The sequence below is a fragment of the Pseudophryne corroboree genome, chromosome 5, assembly GCF_028390025.1.
Source record: "Pseudophryne corroboree isolate aPseCor3 chromosome 5, aPseCor3.hap2, whole genome shotgun sequence".
Classification (NCBI taxonomy): Eukaryota; Metazoa; Chordata; class Amphibia; order Anura; family Myobatrachidae; genus Pseudophryne; species Pseudophryne corroboree.
The window spans coordinates 825,110,831-825,128,474 of NC_086448.1; the positions used below are offsets into that span (position 1 = coordinate 825,110,831).

General features: G+C 49.5%; 1 pseudogene; it reads left to right on the top strand.

Moving 5' to 3' along the window:
- LOC134928606 (kinesin-like protein KIF9) overlaps window positions 1-17,644 on the top strand; it is a 372,888-nt pseudogene that overhangs the window by 184,075 nt on the left and 171,169 nt on the right.

The following is a 17,644-nucleotide window of genomic DNA, read 5'->3' on the forward strand; positions in this document are numbered from 1 at the left end:
TTTCAGCGAAAGATTGCTGATTTACAGGATGTACGTACTTTCTTTCAGAGAGTTGTACATATTCAACCTCCATTGTTCCTCTTGCAGCTTTGAATCTAGTTCTAAAATTCCTCCAGGGTCCTCCGTTTGAACCGCTTAAGAGAGCAGATCTTAAATGGTTAACGGCTAAAGTGCTTTTTCTACTGGCAATGGCGTCAGTTAGAAGAGTGTCAGATTTAGGAGCATTATCGTGTATGTCTCCTTTCCTAAGTTTTTTTCCAGACAGCAGCTCTCAGAACGAGATCTGGTTATCTTCCTAAGGTGGTTTCAAAGTTCCACCTGAATGAAGAGATTGTAGTCCCAGCTTTTCAGGTATCGGGACTTTCTGCGGGAGAAGTGTCGCTGGACGTAGTCCGTGCATTAAGAATCTACATAGATCGTACTAGTGCCGTCAGAAAAACAGACTCTCTCTTCATCCTCTACGGATTCCATAGAAGAGGATGGCCTGCTAGTAAACAGACGCTGGCGAGATGGCTCCAAATGGTAATATCAGAAGCTTATTCTCATGCAGATCTCCCTACTCCGGCTAATGTCTCTGCACACTCTACACGTAAGGTAGGTCCTTCTTGGGCAGCACAACAGGGTGCTTCAGCAGAACAGATATGTAAGGCAGCCACATGGTCTTCCATAAACACATACATCAGATATTATGCCTTGGATACTTTTGCCTCTCATGACGCAGACTTCGGGCGAAAGGTCCTCCTGTGTAATCAGGAGCGTCCCCACCACTAAAATTGGCTTTGGGAATCCCAATGTTATCCTGTGGATAATCCTGTGGACCCAGCCAGAGAAATAGACGTTATGGTAAGAACTTACCGTTGATAACGTGATTTCTCTTATGTCCACAAGTATCCACAGGGATCCCACCCTGGCGCACCTGATTTTAGGATCTAGACAATCACTAAACCTCTTCCTTCTTATATGGAAGGGTGTGCATGTGTGTTCTTATCACCTAAACAGGTCTCTACCTGATGCTCCTGCCTAAGTCGCTGTGGAAAGAACTGATTTGACTGAGTCAGTGGGCGGGACTATATGGTGAAGGCCCCTATGCATCCTGGGAGGCCAGAAAGCTTGTGACCGTGTTGGTGCCATTTCCGCTGTCGCTCAACCATATCCCAATGTTATCCTGTGGATACCTGTGAACATAAGAGAAATCAACGGTAAGTTCTTACCATAACGTCTATTTCTCGATCACACTGTCTCTGTAGTTCTGCTATCCCCAACTCTGCATTTTACACTTTTTAGCCTCTTCAGGTAACAGCTCGTATATCACATGGAAGAACATAGGATCAGTGTGGATGCAGGATGGGCACTATTATTAATAAGTTGTCTCTTACCTGCCGGCTAACGCTAGCTCATTCATGTTGTCTTTGTAGAACATTCAACTGTTTCCTTACCGCCGATACGTTGTATGTCAGCTTATTGTCATTACATTTCCTGTGATACATGTTACTTTGTTACCGTCATACCAGTAGTCTATTGTAAGGAACTTTCCCTATATTAGGGATGGCCATCGACATTACTAATCATCGATGGTTAAAGCCGATGTCAAATGGTTTTGCCATTGATGGGAGAGCACCAGATGGTTTCCCCCATCGATGGTTTAGCATAAACAAATATTTTGTTACATTATTTTTCGCAACGGGACACGGGACACCTACAAAGCCCCGCCCCTGGGCTGTGATTGGCCTGTAATAACAGGGATGACCATAGATGGGTGTAACTATCGATGGTCACCCATAGAATAGATGGTCCCATCGATGGTCACTCACAGTTTCGCCATTGATGGCAAACACCCAATGGCGCTTGCGTGGCCTGTGCTCAGTGCAAGGGTGTTGAATAGATCTGGGCATGTGACAGACGTTCCTTCTACATTCCCAGGGTCGCCCACTAATACACAGGACATGACATGTGCTCCTTCTCCAGTCTCATTCTAGGGTTCTGTCCAATGCAACATACCCAGTAACAAAAATTAACCTGGTGGATCTGGCTGGCTCGGGGAGACTGGGCAACACTGGGGTGAGTATACGGAGTGTTCCCCATCGTGTGTGTTATATTCTCATTGTAGCCTCTCCAAATACTAGTGCAGGAATCAGTAACAATTCCCAATCTCTACTTACCTGGTGCACATCTGCAGTAACCCATGGCAACCAATCATTCAGACTCTAGAAAGTTAATGTGTGCTTGCGCTCTGTGAGTTACTGTTACGCAGTGTGGTTTTGTAGTGTGTGACTGTGCGGTATAGTGACGCAGTAATTCACAGAAGAGATGACGACGCGTGACCTAGTGTCTGCACTTACAGCTATAGGTCTCCCATCAGTGTGGGCCACCCACATGCAAATCACTTACTCCCACCCTCCATGGTGAGATGTTACATCACTTACACCCCTCCGTGGTGAGACGTTACATATACAATCTGTATGTTTGTAGAAAATTGCCCATCCACCAAGAAGACTCTGTGGGGCAGATGTACTGAGCCGTGAGAGTGATAAAGTGGAGAGAGTCTCTTTGTAATGTATGAAGCTTGGAAGATTGGAGCACTGTCCTGTTATCTGCCGCTTCTCTCTGTCCCTTTCCTCAGTCTTTTTGTTATTCCCTGAGAGAGGACACCTACATAGACAAGTCATTGTCCATCCTGAAGCAAGTCCTCATCGCAGTGGCCAACCAGCAAGAGAACATTCCCTTCCAGGAGAGCACACTCACCCATGTACTTAAGGACTCGCTAGGTAAAAAACTAACTATAAATTCCCATAATCCGGCCGGAAGATCTTTTTCTGTGTTTCACAGTATTAGAAGATAAGTTGCTAGGACAGAGATCTCCAGTGTAAATAACCCGTGTACTAAATCCCCTCTATACTGTGTATTGATCTTGTGCAAACAAATTACTTTTATCTGCAGCAAAGAAATTACATTTTCTCTAACGTCCTAGTGGATGCTGGGGACTCCGTCAGGACCATGGGGATAGCGGCTCCGCAGGAGACAGGGCACAAAAGCAAGCTTTTAGGATCACATGGTGTGTACTGGCTCCTCCCCCTATGACCCTCCTCCAAGCCTCAGTTAGGTTTTTGTGCCCGGCCGAGAAGGGTGCAATCTAGGTGGCTCTCTTAAAGAGTTACTTAGATAAAGTTTTTAGGTTCTTTATTTTCAGTGAGTCCTGCTGGCAACAGGCTCACTGCATCGAGGGACTTAGGGGAGAGATTTTCAACTCACCTGCGTGCAGGATGGATTGGATTCTTAGGCTACTGGACATAGCTCCAGAGGGAGTCGGAACACAGGGCTCGCCCTGGGGTTCGTCCCGGAGCCGCGCCGCCGACCCCCCTTGCAGACGCTGAAGATGAAGAGGTCCGGAACCAGGCGGCAGAAGACTCTCAGTCTTCATCAGGTAGCGCACAGCACTGCAGCTGTGCGCCATTGTTGTCAGCACACTTCACACAGCGGTCACGGAGGGTGCAGGGCGCTGGGGGGGGGCGCCCTGGGCAGCAATGTATAATACCTGTATGGCGAAAAATACATCACATATAGCCCTTGAGGCTATATGGATGTATTTAACCCCTGCCAGATATCTAAAACTCCGGAGAAGAAGCCCGCCGAAAAGGGGGCGGGGCCTATTCTCCTCAGCACACAGCGCCATTTTCCCTCACAGAAAGGCTGGTGGGAAGGCTCCCATGCTCTCCCCTGCACTGCACTACAGAAACAGGGTTAAAACAGAGAGGGGGGGCACTGATTTGGCGATATGTATATATATTAAAATGCTATAAGGGAGGAACACTTATATAAAGGTTGTCCCTGGATAATTATAGCGTTTTGGTGTGTGCTGGCAAACTCTCCCTCTGTCTCCCCAAAGGGCTAGTGGGTCCTGTCCTCTATCAGAGCATTCCCTATGTGTGTGCTGTATGTCGGTACGTGTGTGTCGACATGTATGAGGAAAATATTGGTGAGGAGGCGGAGCAAATTGCCTGTAATGGTGATGTCACTCTCTAGGGAGTCGACACCGGAATGGATGGCTTATTTATGGAAATTACGTGACAATGTCAACACGCTGCAAGCCGGTTGACGACATGAGAGGGCCGGCGAACAAATTAGTATCTGTCCAGGCGTCTCAAACACCGTCAGGGGCTGTAAAATGCCCATTTACCTCAGTCGGTCGACACAGACCCAGACACGGACACTGATTTCAGTGTCGACGGTGAAGAAACAAACGTATTTTCTTTTAGGGCCACACGTTAAGGGCAATGAAGGAGGTGTTACATATTTCTGATACTCCAAGTACCACAAAAAAGGGTATTATGTGTGAGGTGAAAAAACTACCTGTAGTTTTTCCTGAATCAGATAAATTAAATGAAGTGTGTGATGATGCGTGGGTTTCCCCCGATAGAAAATTATTGGCGGTATACCCTTTCCCGCCAGAAGTTAAGGCGCGGTGGGAAACACCCCTCAGGGTGGATAAGGCGCTCACACGCTTATCAGAACAAGTGGCGGTACCATCTACGGATAGGGCCGTACTTAAGGAGCCAGCTGATAGGAGGCTGAAAAATATCCTAAAAAGTATACACACACATGCTGGTGTTATACTGCGACCAGCGATCGCCTCAGCCTGGATGTGCAGAGCTGAGGTGGCTTGGTCGGATTCCCTGACTAAAAATATTGATACCTTTGACAGGGACAGTATTTTATTGACTATAGAGCATTTAAAGGATGCATTTCTATATATGCGAGATGCGCAGAGGGATATTTGCACTCTGGCATCAAGAGTAAATGCGATGTCCATATCTGCAAGAAGATGTTTATGGACACGACAGTGGTCAGGTGATGCAGATTCCAAACGGCACAAAGATGTATTGCCGTATAAAGGGGAGGAGTTATTTGGGGTCGGTCCATGGGACCTGGTGGCCAGGGCAACTGCTGGAAAATCCACCGTTTTTTACCCTAAGTCACATCTCTGCAGAAAAAGACACCGTCTTTTCAGCCTCAGTCCTTTCGTCCCTATAAGAGTCATATCTGCCCAGGGATAGAGGAAAGGGAAGAAGACTGCAGCAGGCAGCCCATTCCCAGGAACAGAAGCCCTCCACCGCTTCTACCAAGATCTCAGCATGACGCTGGGACCGTACAGGACCCCTGGATCCTACAAGTAGTATCCAAGGGGTACAGATTGGAATGTCGAGAGGTTTCCCCCCTCGCAGGTTCCTGTAGTCTGCTGTACCAATGTCTCCCTCCGACAGGGAGGCAGTATTGAAAACAATTCACAAGCTGTATTCCCAGCAGGTGATAATAAAATTACCCCTCCGACAACAAGGAAAGGGGTATTACTCCACACTATATGGTGGTACTGAAGGCTAGGTGAGACCTATTCTAAATCTGAAAAATTTGAACACTTACAAGGGTTCAAATCCAGATGGAGTCACTCAGAGCAGTGATAGCAAAGAACAAGGGGACTATATGGTGTCCCGGGACATCAGGGATGCTTACCTCCATGTCCCAAAATTTGCCTTTTCTCACCAAGGGTACCTCAGGTTCGTGGTACAGAACTGTCACTATCAGTTTCAAGACGATGCCGTTGGATTGTCCAAGGCACCCCGGGTCCTTACCAAGGTAATGACCGAAAGGAGGATTCGTCTTCAAAGAAAATGGACGACCTCCTGATAAGAACAAGGTCCAGAGAACAGTTGGAGGTCGGAGTAGCACTATCTCAAGTAGTTCTACGACAGCACGGGTGGATTCTAAATATTCCAAAACCACAGTTGTTCCGACGACACGTCTGCTGGTCCTAGGGATGATTCTGGACACAGTCCAGGAAAAGGTGTTTCTCCCAGAGGAGAAAGCCAGGGAGTTATCCGAGCTAATCGGGATCCTCCTAAAACCAGGAAAAGTGTCAGTGCATCATTGCACAATAGTCCTGGTAAAAATGGTGGCTTATTACGAAGCGCTTCCATTCGGCAGATTTCACGCAAGAACTCTTCAGTGGGATCTGCTGGACAAATGGTCCGGATCGCATCTTCAGATGCATCAGCGGATAACCCTATATCCAAGGACAAGGGTGTCTCTCCTGTGGTGATTACAGAGTGCTCATCTTCTAGAGGGCCGCAGATTCGGCATTCAGGATTGGATGCTCGTGACCACGGAGGCCAGCCTGAGAGGCTGGGGAGCAGTCACACAAGGAGTGTGATCAAGTCTGGAGAATTCTCTCCACATAAATATACTGGAGTTAAGAGCAAATTTATAATGCTCTAAGCTTAGCAAGACCTCTGCTTCAAGGTCAGCCGGTATTGATCCAGTGGGATAACATCACGCCCACGTAAACAGAAAGGGCGGCACAAGAAGCAGGAGGGCAGTGGCAAAACTGCAAGGATTTTTCGCTAGGCGGAAAATCATGTGATAGCACTGTCAGCAGTGTTCATTCCGGGAGTGGACGACTGGGAAGCAGACTTCCTCAGCAGGCACGACCTCCACCCGGGAGAGTGGGAACTTCATCGGGAAGTTTTCCGCATGATTGTGAACCGTTGGGAAAGACCAAAGGTGGACATGATGGCGTCCCGCCCGAACAAACAATGGGACAGGTATTGCGCCAGGTCACGAGACCTTCAGGCGATAGCTGTGGACGTCCTGGTAACACCGTGGGTGTAACAGTCGGTGTATGTGTTCCCTCCTCTGCTTCTCATAACCAAGGTATTGAGAATTATAAGACATAGAGGAGTAAGAACTATACTCGTGGCTCTGGATTGGCCAAGAGGGACTTGGTAACCGGAACTTCAAGAGATGCTCACAGAGGACTAATGGCCTCGGGAGCTAAGAAGGGATTTGCTTTCAGCAAGTACCATGTCTGTTCCAAGAGGAACCGTGGCATCGGCCTTTAAGAAAGGACCTGCTCCAGCAGGGACCTTGTCTGTTCCAAGACTTACCGCGACTGCGTTTGACGGCATGGCGGTTTGAACGCCGGATCCTAAGGGAAAAGGCATTCCGGAAGAGGTCATACCTACCCTGGTCAAAGCCAGGAAGGAAGTGACCGCACAACGTTATCACCACATGTGGTAAAAATATGTTGCGTGGGTGAGGCCAGGAAGGCCCCACGAAAAAAAAAAAAAAAAAAAAAAAAAAAAATTTCAACTAGGTCGATTTCTGCACTTCCTGCAAACAGGAGTGTCTATGAGCCTCAAATTGGGGTCCATTAAGGTTCAAGTTTCGGCCCTATAGATTTTCTTCCAGAAAGAATTGGCTTCAGTTCCTGAAGTCCAGACGTTTGTCAAGGGAGTATTGCATATACAGCCCTTGTGTGCCTCCAGTGGCACCGTGGGATCTCAACGTAGTGTTGGGATTCCTCAAATCATATTGGTTTGAACCACTCAAATCTGTGGATTTGAAATATCTCACATGGAAAGTGACCATGCTGTTGGCCCTGGCCTCGGCCAGGCGATTGTCAAAATTGGCGGCTTTGTCTTACAAAAGCCCATATTTGATTTTCCATTCGGACAGGGCAGAACTGCGGACTCGTCCCCAGTTTCTTCCTAAGGTGGTGTCAGCGTTTCACCTGAAACAACCTATTGTGCCTGCGGCTGCTAGGGACTTGGAGGACTCCAAGTTGCTAGACGTTGTCAGGGCCCTGAAAATATATATATATATATATATATATATAATTCCAGGACGGCTGGAGTCAGAAAGTCTGACTTGCTGTTTATATTGTAGGCACCCAAAAAGCTGGGTGCTCCTGCTTCTAAGCAGACTATTGCTCGTTGGATTTGTAGTACAATTCAGCTTGCACATTCTGTGGCAGGCCTGCCACAGCCAAAATCTGTAAATGCCCATTCCACAAGGAAGGTGGGCTCATCTTGGGCGGCTGTCCGAGGGGTCTCGGCTTTACAACTTTGCCGAGCAGCTACTTGGTCAGGGGCAAACACGTTTGCTAAATTCTACAAATTTGATACCCTGGCTGAGGAGGACCTGGAGTTCTCTCATTCGGTGCTGCAGAGTCATCCGCACTCTCCCGCCCGTTTGGGAGCTTTGGTATAATCCCCATGGTCCTGACGGAGTCCCCAGCATCCACTAGGACGTTAGAGAAAATAAGATTTTACTTACCGATAAATCTATTTCTCATAGTCCGTAGTGGATGCTGGGCGCCCATCCCAAGTGCGGATTGTCTGCATTACTTGTACATAGTTATTGTTACAAAAAAATCGGGTTATTATTGTTGTGAGCCATCTTTTTTAGAGGCTACTTCATTGTTATCATACTGTTAACTGGGTTCAAATCACAGGTTGTACGGTGTGATTGGTGTGGCTGGTATGAGTCTTACCCGGGATTCAAGATCCTTCCTTATTGTGTACGCTCGTCCGGGCACAGTACCTAACTGAGGCTTGGAGGAGGGTCATAGGGGGAGGAGCCAGTACACACCATGTGATCCTAAAAGCTTGCTTTTGTGCCCTGTCTCCTGCGGAGCCGCTATTCCCCATGGTCCTGACGGAGTCCCCAGCATCCACTACGGACTATGAGAAATAGATTTATCGGTAAGTAAAATCTTATTATTTCTTTTTCATCCACTAGGGGTCACTGGAGTACTCTTGGGATATGGACGGCTTTAGCAGAACAAGGCACTGAATATTTAAATGTAGTACCTCTCCTCCCCTCCATATTCCCAGAGTACCTCAGTGTTTTTTCTGTGCTCACAGCAGTGACAAGCACGAGTGCTCGCTCTGCAGCACATATACTTCATTTTATTTTTTATTTTATTTTTTTCTAAACTTTCTTTACACATCCCTTCCCAGCTTACCAAAAAGCGTGGATCCGGGATAGTAGAAGCTGCTACAAGCAGCTGCTGGCGTGTCGTTCCTCACTAAAGAGCACCCTCACAGCCAAGAGCAGAACAACCTGCAGGAAAGGCTGGACGGAGCTTACAGAAGAAGCCCCGTCATAGCCCCTCACCACAGGAGTTCAGGTATGCTGGGGGACGGTGTGGTCAGCTCACGCTGTCGCCCCGCTGTGTGGGGAACATTGCTTCGATGCGCACTGCTAACTGCCGCCCGCCAGAGCTGCTCAAAACCGCTCATAGCCCACACGCCGCTCATAGCGCCGGCCGCACATCCAGCACCCGCTCCCCGCTGAAAGACCACACCGCCGTGTCCCGCCGCTGTACAGCGCGCTCCCCGGCTCCCTGCACCAGATCTCCGGTTCACTGCAAGACGGTACACAGAGCACGGGGAGTGGGGGGGACACGAGTCTCCTCACAGCAGCGCGGCTGAAAAGGGAGATGTATGTATTGCATAAAAAGGCAAGGCTGATGGGTTGTGGTTTAATTACATAGGCTGTTAAGCCTATATTAACAGGGCTGATTTCTCTAATGTCCTAGTGGATGCTGGGGACTCCGTAAGGACCATGGGGAATAGACGGGCTCCGCAGGAGACTGGGCACTCTAAGAAAGATTTAGGACTACCTGGTGTGCACTGGCTCCTCCCCCTATGACCCTCCTCCAAGCCTCAGTTAGATTTCTGTGCCCGGCTGAGCTGGATGCACACTAGGGGCTCTCCTGAGCTCCTAGAAAGAAAGTGTTTGTTAGGTTTTTTATTTTCAGTGAGACCTGCTGGCAACAGACTCACTGCATCGAGGGACTAAGGGGAGAAGAAGCGAACCTACCTAAGTGGTGGTAGCTTGGGCTTCTTAGGCTACTGGACACCATTAGCTCCAGAGGGTTCGAACACAGGCACCGATCTCGTCGTCCGTTCCCGGAACCGCGCCGCCGTCCCCCTTACAGAGCCAGAAGCAAGAAGAGGTCCAGAAACTCGGCGGCTGAAGACTTCTGTCTTCTCCAAGGTAGCGCACAGCACTGCAGCTGTGCGCCATTGCTCCTCATGCACACCTCACACTCCGGTCACTGATGGGTGCAGGGCGCTGGGGGGGGGGCGCCCTGAGCAGCAATTATTACACCTTGGCTGGCAAACTAACACCATATATAGCCCCAGGGGCTATATAGGTGTATATTAACCCCTGCCAGAAACATTAAAATAGCGGGAGAAAGCCCGCCGAAAAAGGGGCGGGGCCTTCTCCCTCAGCACACTGGTGCCATTTTTCCCTCACAGCTCCGCTGGAAGGAAGCTCCCTGGCTCTCCCCTGTAGTCCTGCACAACAGAAATGGGTAAAAAAGAGAGGGGGGGGCACAAATTAGGCGCAGTATAAGTATATATGCAGCTATAAGGGGAAAACACACTTTTATAGGTGATATCCCTGTGATATATAGCGCTCTGGTGTGTGCTGGCATACTCTCCCTCTGTCTCCCCAAAGGGCTTTGTGGGGTCCTGTCCTCTGTAAGAGCATTCCCTGTGTGTCTGCTGGGTGTCGGTGCTGCTGTGTCGACATGTATGAGGAGGAAAATGATGTGGAGGCGGAGCAAATGCCTGTGAATGTGCTGTCACCCCCTGAGGGGTCGACACCGGTGTGGTTGGACTTATGGAAGGAATTGCGTGAAAGTGTCAACTCCTTACACAAAAGGTTTGACGACATAGGACAGCCGGCTACACAGCTTGTGCCTGTTCCAGCGTCTCAAATGTCATCAGGGGCCTTAAAACGCCCGCTACCTCAGGTGACAGATACAGATGTCGACACGGATACAGACTCCAGTGTCGACGGTGATGAGACTAGTGTACCCTCCAATAGGTCCACCCGTTACATGATTGAGGCAATGAAAAATGGTTTACACATTTCTGATAATACCCCAGGTACCACAAAAAAGGGTATTATGTTCGGTGAGAAAAAACTACCTGTAGTTTTTCCTGCATCGGAGGAATTAAATGAGGTGTGTGAGGAAGCGTGGACTTCCCCTGATAAGAAATTGATAATTTCAAAACGATTATTGGCAGCGTACCCTTTCCCGCTAGAAGATAGGTCACGTTGGGAAACAACCCCTAGGGTAGACAAGGCGCTGACACGCTTGTCAAAGAAGGTGGCACTACCGTCTCCGGATACGGCCGTCCTGAAGGAACCTGCTGATAGAAAGCAGGAAAATACCCTAAAGGCTATTTACACACACTCAGGCATTATATTGCGACCAGCTATTGCATCAGCTTGGATGTGCAGTGCTGCTGCTGCGTGGTCAGATTCCCTTTTGGATAATATTGATACCATGGATAGGGACAATATTTTGCTGACGCTTGAGCATATAAAAGACGCAGTCTTATACATGCGTGATGCACAGAGGGATATTTGCTGGCTGGCATCAAGAGTAAGCGCTATGTCCATTGCCGCCAGACGGGGGTTATGGACTAGGCAATGGTCCGGTGATGCCGACTCAAAGCGGCACATGGAAGTTTTACCCTATAAAGGGGTGGAACTGTTTGGGGATGGTCTTTCGGACCTCGTGTCCACAGCCACGGCTGGGAAATCGACTTTTTTGCCACAGACTACCCCACAGCAAAAGAAAGCACCGTATTATCAGGTACAGTCCTTTCGGCCCCAGAAAAGCAAGAGGGCTAGAGGCTCATCCTTTCTGCCGAGAGGCAAAGGTAGAGGAAAAAAGCTGCAACACACAGCTAGTTCCCAAGAGCAGAAGTCCTCCCCTGCGTCCGGTAAGTAACCAGGGTACGGTGGGGGGCCGTCGCAAAAATTTCAGCGCACAGTGGGCTCTCTCACAGGTGGATCCCTGGGTCCTTCAAGTAGTACTTCAGGGTTACAGGCTGGAATTCGAGACGTCTCCCCCCCGCCGTTGCCTAAAATCTGCCTTACCGGCAACTCCCTCTGCCAGGGAGGCAGTGTTGGCGGCTATTCAAAAACTGTATTCACAGCAAGTGATCGTCAAGGTACCCCTCCCTCAGCAAGGAAAGGGTTACTATTCCACAATGTTTGTGGTACCGAAACCGGACGGTTCGGTGAGACCCATCTTAAATTTAAAATCCTTGAACACTTATATCAAAAGTTTCAAGTTCAAGATGGAATCGCTCAGGGCGGTTATTGCGAGCCTGGAGGAGGGGGACTACATGATCTCCCTGGACATCAAGGATGCGTGTCTTCATGTCCCCATTTATCCTCCTCACCAGGAGTACCTCAGATTTGTGGTACAGGACTGTCACTATCAGTTCCAGACGCTGCCGTTTGGGTTATCCACGGCACCGAGGGTCTTTACCAAGGTTATGGCCGAAATGATGATACTCCTTCGCAAGAAAGGAGTTTCAATTATCCCGTACTTGGACGATCTCCTGATAAAGGCGAGGTCCAAGGAACAGTTGGTAGTGGGGGTAGCACTTTCTCGGGAAGTGCTACAACAGCACGGCTGGATTCTCAATATCCCAAAGTCACAGCTGGTCCCGACGACACGTCTTCTGTTCCTGGGAATGATTCTGGACACAGACCAGAAAAGAGTGTTTCTCTGACGTCCTAGTGGATGCTGGGGACTCCGTAAGGACCATGGGGAATAGACGGCTCCGCAGGAGACTGGGCACATCTAAAGAAAGATTTAGGACTATCTGGTGTGCACTGGCTCCTCCCCCCATGACCCTCCTCCAAGCCTCAGTTAGATTTCTGTGCCCGGCTGAGCTGGATGCACACTAGGGGCTCTCCTGAGCTCCTAGGAAGAAAGTGTTTGTTAGGTTTTTTATTTTTAGTGAGACCTGCTGGCAACAGGCTCACTGCATCGAGGGACTAAGGGGAGAAGAAGCGAACCTACCTAAGTGGTGGTAGCTTGGGCTTCTTAGGCTACTGGACACCATTAGCTCCAGAGGGATCGAACACAGGACCCGACCTCGTCGTCCGTTCCCAGAGCCGCGCCGCCGTCCCCCTTACAGAGCCAGAAGCAAGAAGGTGGTCCGGAAAATCGGCGGCTGAAGACTTCTGTCTTCTCCAAGGTAGCGCACAGCACTGCAGCTGTGCGCCATTGCTCCTCATGCACACCTCACACTCCGGTCACTGATGGGTGCAGGGCGCTGGGGGAGGGCGCCCTGAGCAGCAATACTGACACCTTGGCTGGCAAAACTGGCACCATATATAGCCCCAGAGGCTATATAGGTGCTTTTTAACCCCTGCCAGAATCCATAAAAATGCGGGAGAAAGTCCGCGAAAAAGGGGCGGAGCTATCTCCTTCAGCACACTGGCGCCATTTTTCCCTCACAGCTCAGTTGGAGGGAAGCTCCCTGGCTCTCCCCTGCAGTCAATACACTACAGAAAGGGTTAAAAAGAGAGGGGGGGCACAATTTAGGCGCAGTATACAATATATATAGGCAGCTATAAGGGAAAACACTCTTTATATGTGATATCCCTGTGATATATAGCGCCCTGGTGTGTGCTGGCATACTCTCCCTCTGTCTCCCCAAAGGGCTTTGTGGGGTCCTGTCCTCTGTCAGAGCATTCCCTGTGTGTATGCTGTGTGTCGGTACGGCTGTGTCGACATGTATGAGGAGGATAATGATGTGGAGGCGGAGCGAATGCCTGTAAATGTGATGTCACCCCCTGCGGGATCGACACCGGTGTGGTTGGACTTATGGAAGGATTACGTGAAAGTGTCAACTCCTTACACAAAAGGTCGACGACACAGAACAGCCGGCTACTCAGCTTGTGCCTGTTCCAGCGTCTCAAATGTCATGGGGGGCTCTAAAAACGCCCGCTACCTCAGATGGCAGAAACAGATGTCGACACGGATACCGACTCCAGTGTCGACGACGATGAGACTAGTGTACCCTCCAAATAGGTCCACCCGTTACATGATTGAGGCAATGAAAAATGTATTACACATTTATGATAATACCCCAGGTACCACATAAAAGGGTATTATGTTTGGTGACAGAAAACTACCAGTAGTTTTTCCTGCATCTGAGAAATTAAATGAGGTGTGTGAGGAAGCGTGGTCTTCCCCCGGTAAGAAATTGATAATTTCTAAACGGTTATTGGCAGCGTACCCTTTCCCGCCAGAGGATAGGTCACGTTGGGAAACACCCCATAGGGTAGATACAGCGCTTACACGCTTATCAGAAAAGGTGGCACTACCGTCTCCGGATACGGCCGCCCTGAAGGAACCTGCTGATAAAAAGCAGGGGGTTACCCTGAAAGATATAGTCACACACTCGGGCATTATATTGCGACCAGCCATTGCTTCGGCATGGATGTGCAGTGCTCCTGCTGCGTGGTCAGATTCCCTGTCGGAAAATAACTATGGATAGGGACAATATTTTGCTGACAATAGAGCATATAAAAGACGTGGTCTTATACATGCGTGATGCACAGAGGGATATTTGCCGGCTGGCATCAAAAATAAGCGCTAGGTCCATTGCCGCCAGACGGGGGTTATGGACTCGGCAATGGTCAGGCGATGCCGACTCGAATCGGCACATGGAAGTTTTGCCCTATAAGGGGGTAAAACTGTTTGGGGATGGTCTTTCAGACCTCGTTTCCACAGCTACTGCTGGGAAATCGACTTTTTTGCCACAGGCTACCCCACAACAAAGGAAAGCACCGTATCATCAAGTACAGTCCTTTCGGCCCCAGAAAAGCAAGAGGGCTAGAGGCTCATCCTTTCTGCCGAGAGGCAAAAGTAGAGGAAAAAGCTGCAGCGCACAGCTAGTTCCCAAGAGCAGAAGTCCTCCCTGCGTCCGGTAAGTCCACAGCATGACGCTGGGGCTGCTCAGGCGGACCCGGGTACGGTGGGGGCCCGTCTCAGAAATTTCAGCGCCCAGTGGGCTCTCTCACATGGATCCCTGGGTCCTTCAAGTAGTATCTCAGGGGTACAGGCTGGAGTTCGAGACGTTCTTCCCCCCGTTTCCTAAAATCTGCCTTACCGGCACCTCCCTCTGCCAGGGAGGCGGTGTTGGTGGCTATTCAACACTATAATCACAACAAGTGATTGTCAAGGTGCCCCTCCTTCAGCAAGGAAGGGGTTACTATTCCACAATGGTTGTGGTACCGAAACAGAACGGTTCGGTGAGACCCATCTTAAAATTAAAATACTTGAACTTTTATATCAGAAAATTCAAGTTCGAGATGGAATCGCCCAGGGCGGTTATTACGAGCCTGGACGAGGGGGATTACAGGGTCTCCCTGGACATCAAGGATGCGTACCTGCATGTCCCCATTTACCCTCCTCACCAGGAGTACCTCAGATGTGTGGTACAGGACTGTCACTATCAGTTCCAGACGCTGCCGTTGGAGTTGTCCACGGCACCGAAGGTCTTTACCAAGGTAACGGCCGAAATGATGATACTCCTTTGCAAGAAGGAAGTTTTTATTATCCCGTACTTGGACGATCTCCTGATAAAGGCGAGGTCCAAAGAACAGTTGGTAGTGGGGGTAGCACTCTCTCGGGAAGTGCTACAACAGCACGACTGGATTCTCAATATTCCAAAGTCACAGCTGGTCCCGACGACACGTCTTCTGTTCCTGGGAATGATTCTGGACACAGACCAGAAAAGAGTGTTTCTTCCAGTGGAAGCACACGAGTCCTGAAAAAAATGGTAGCTTCGTACGAAGCATAATTCCATTCGGAAGGTTCCACGCAAGGATGTTCCAGTGGGACCTGTGGGACTAATGGTCCGGGTCCCATCTACAGATACAACAGCGGATAACCCTGTCGGCAAGAAACAGGGTGTCGCTGCTGTGGTGGCTGCAGAGGGCTCATCTACTAGAGGGCCGCAGATTCGGAATACAGGACTGGGTCCTGGTGACCACAGAGGCCAGCCTTCGGGGCTGGGGTGCAGTCACACAGGGAAGAAATTTCCAAGGAGATTTCGCTTCACATAATTATTCTGGAGCTAAGGGCCATTTACAATGCCCTAAGCCAAGCAAGTCCCCTGCTTCAGAACCAGCCGGTACTGATCCATTAAGACAACATCACGGCGGTCGCCCATGTAAACAGACAGGGCGGCACAAGAAGCAGGATGGCGATGTCAGAAGCCACAAGGATTCTCCGATGGGCGACCTACACCCGGGAGAATGGGGACTTCTTCCAGAAGTTTTCCAAATGCGGGTAAACCGTTAGGAATGACCACGGGTGGACATGATGGCATCCCGCCTCAACAAAAAGTTGAAAAGATATTGCGCCAGGTCAAGGGACCCTCAGGCGATCGCTGTGGACGCTCTAGTGACACCGTGGGTGTACCAGTCGGTTTATGTGTTTCCTCCTCTACCTCTCATACCCAGGGTGCTGAGAATAATAAGAATGCGAGGAGTGAAAACCATACTCATGGTTCCGGATTGGCCAAGAAGAGCTTGGTACCCGGAACTTCAAGAGATGCTGGCAGAGGACCCTTGGCCTCTGCCGCTCAGACAAGACCTGCTGCAGCAGGGACCCTGTCTGTTCCAAGACTTACCGCGGCTGCGTTTGACGGCATGGCGGTTGAACACCGGATCCTAAAGGAAAAGGGTATTCCGGAGGAAGTCATCCCTACCCTGATCAAAGCCAGGAAGGATGTCACCACAAAACATTATCACCACATTTGGCGGAAATATGTTGCTTGGTGTGAGGCCATGAAGGCCCCGAAGGAGGAATTTCAACTGGGTCGATTCCTACACTTCTTGCAAGCAGGGGTGACGTTGGGCCTCAAATTGGGGTCCATTAAGGTCAAGATTTCGGCTCTGTCGATTTTCTTCCAGAAAGAACTGGCTTCACTGCCTGAAGTTCAGACTTTTGTCAAAGGAGTTCTGCATATTCAGCCTCCTTTTGTGCCCCCAGGGGCACCTTGGGATCTCAATGTGGTTTTGGCATTCCTGAAATCACATTGGTTCGAACCACTTAAGACTGTGGAATTAAAATATCTCACGTGGAAAGTGGTCATACTGTTGGCCCTGGCTTCGGCCAGGCGGGTCTCAGATTTGGCGGCTTTGTCTTGAAAAAGCCCTTATCTGATTTTCCAGATGGATAGGGCAGAATTGAGGACTCGTCCTCAGTTTCTCCCGAAGGTGGTCTCAGCTTTTCACTTGAACCAACCTATTGTGGTGCCTGCGGCTACTAGGGACTTGGAGGATTCCAAGTTGCTGGACGTAGTCAGGGCCCTGAAAATTTATGTTTCCAGGACGGCTGGAGTCAGTAAAACTGACTCGCTGTTTATCTTGTATGCACCCAACAAGCTGGGTGCTCCTGCTTCTAAGCAGTCTATTGCGCGCTGGATTTGTAGCACTATTCAGCTGGCGCATTCTGCGGTAGGATTACCGCAGCCTAAATCAATAAAAGCCCATTCCACAAGGAAGGTGGGCTCATCTTGGGCGGCTGCCCGAGGGGTCTCGGCTTTACAACTTTGCCGAGCAGCTACTTGGTCAGGGGCAAACACGTTTGCTAAATTCTACAAATTTGATTCCCTGGCTGAGGAGGACCTGGAGTTCTCTCATTCGGTGCTGCAGAGTCATCCGCACTCTCCCGCTCGTTTGGGAGCTTTGGTATAATCCCCATGGTCCTTACGGAGTCCCCAGCATCCACTAGGACGTCAGAGAAAATAAGATTTTACTCACCGGTAAATCTATTTCTCGTAGTCCGTAGTGGATGCTGGGCGCCCATCCCAAGTGCGGATTGTCTGCAATACTTGTACATAGTTATTGTTACAAAAATCGGGTTTTGTTGTGAGCCATCTCTTCAGAGGCTCCAATTGTTATCATACTGTTAACCGGGGTTCCTATCACGTGTTATATGGTGTGATTGGTGTGGCTGGTATGAGTC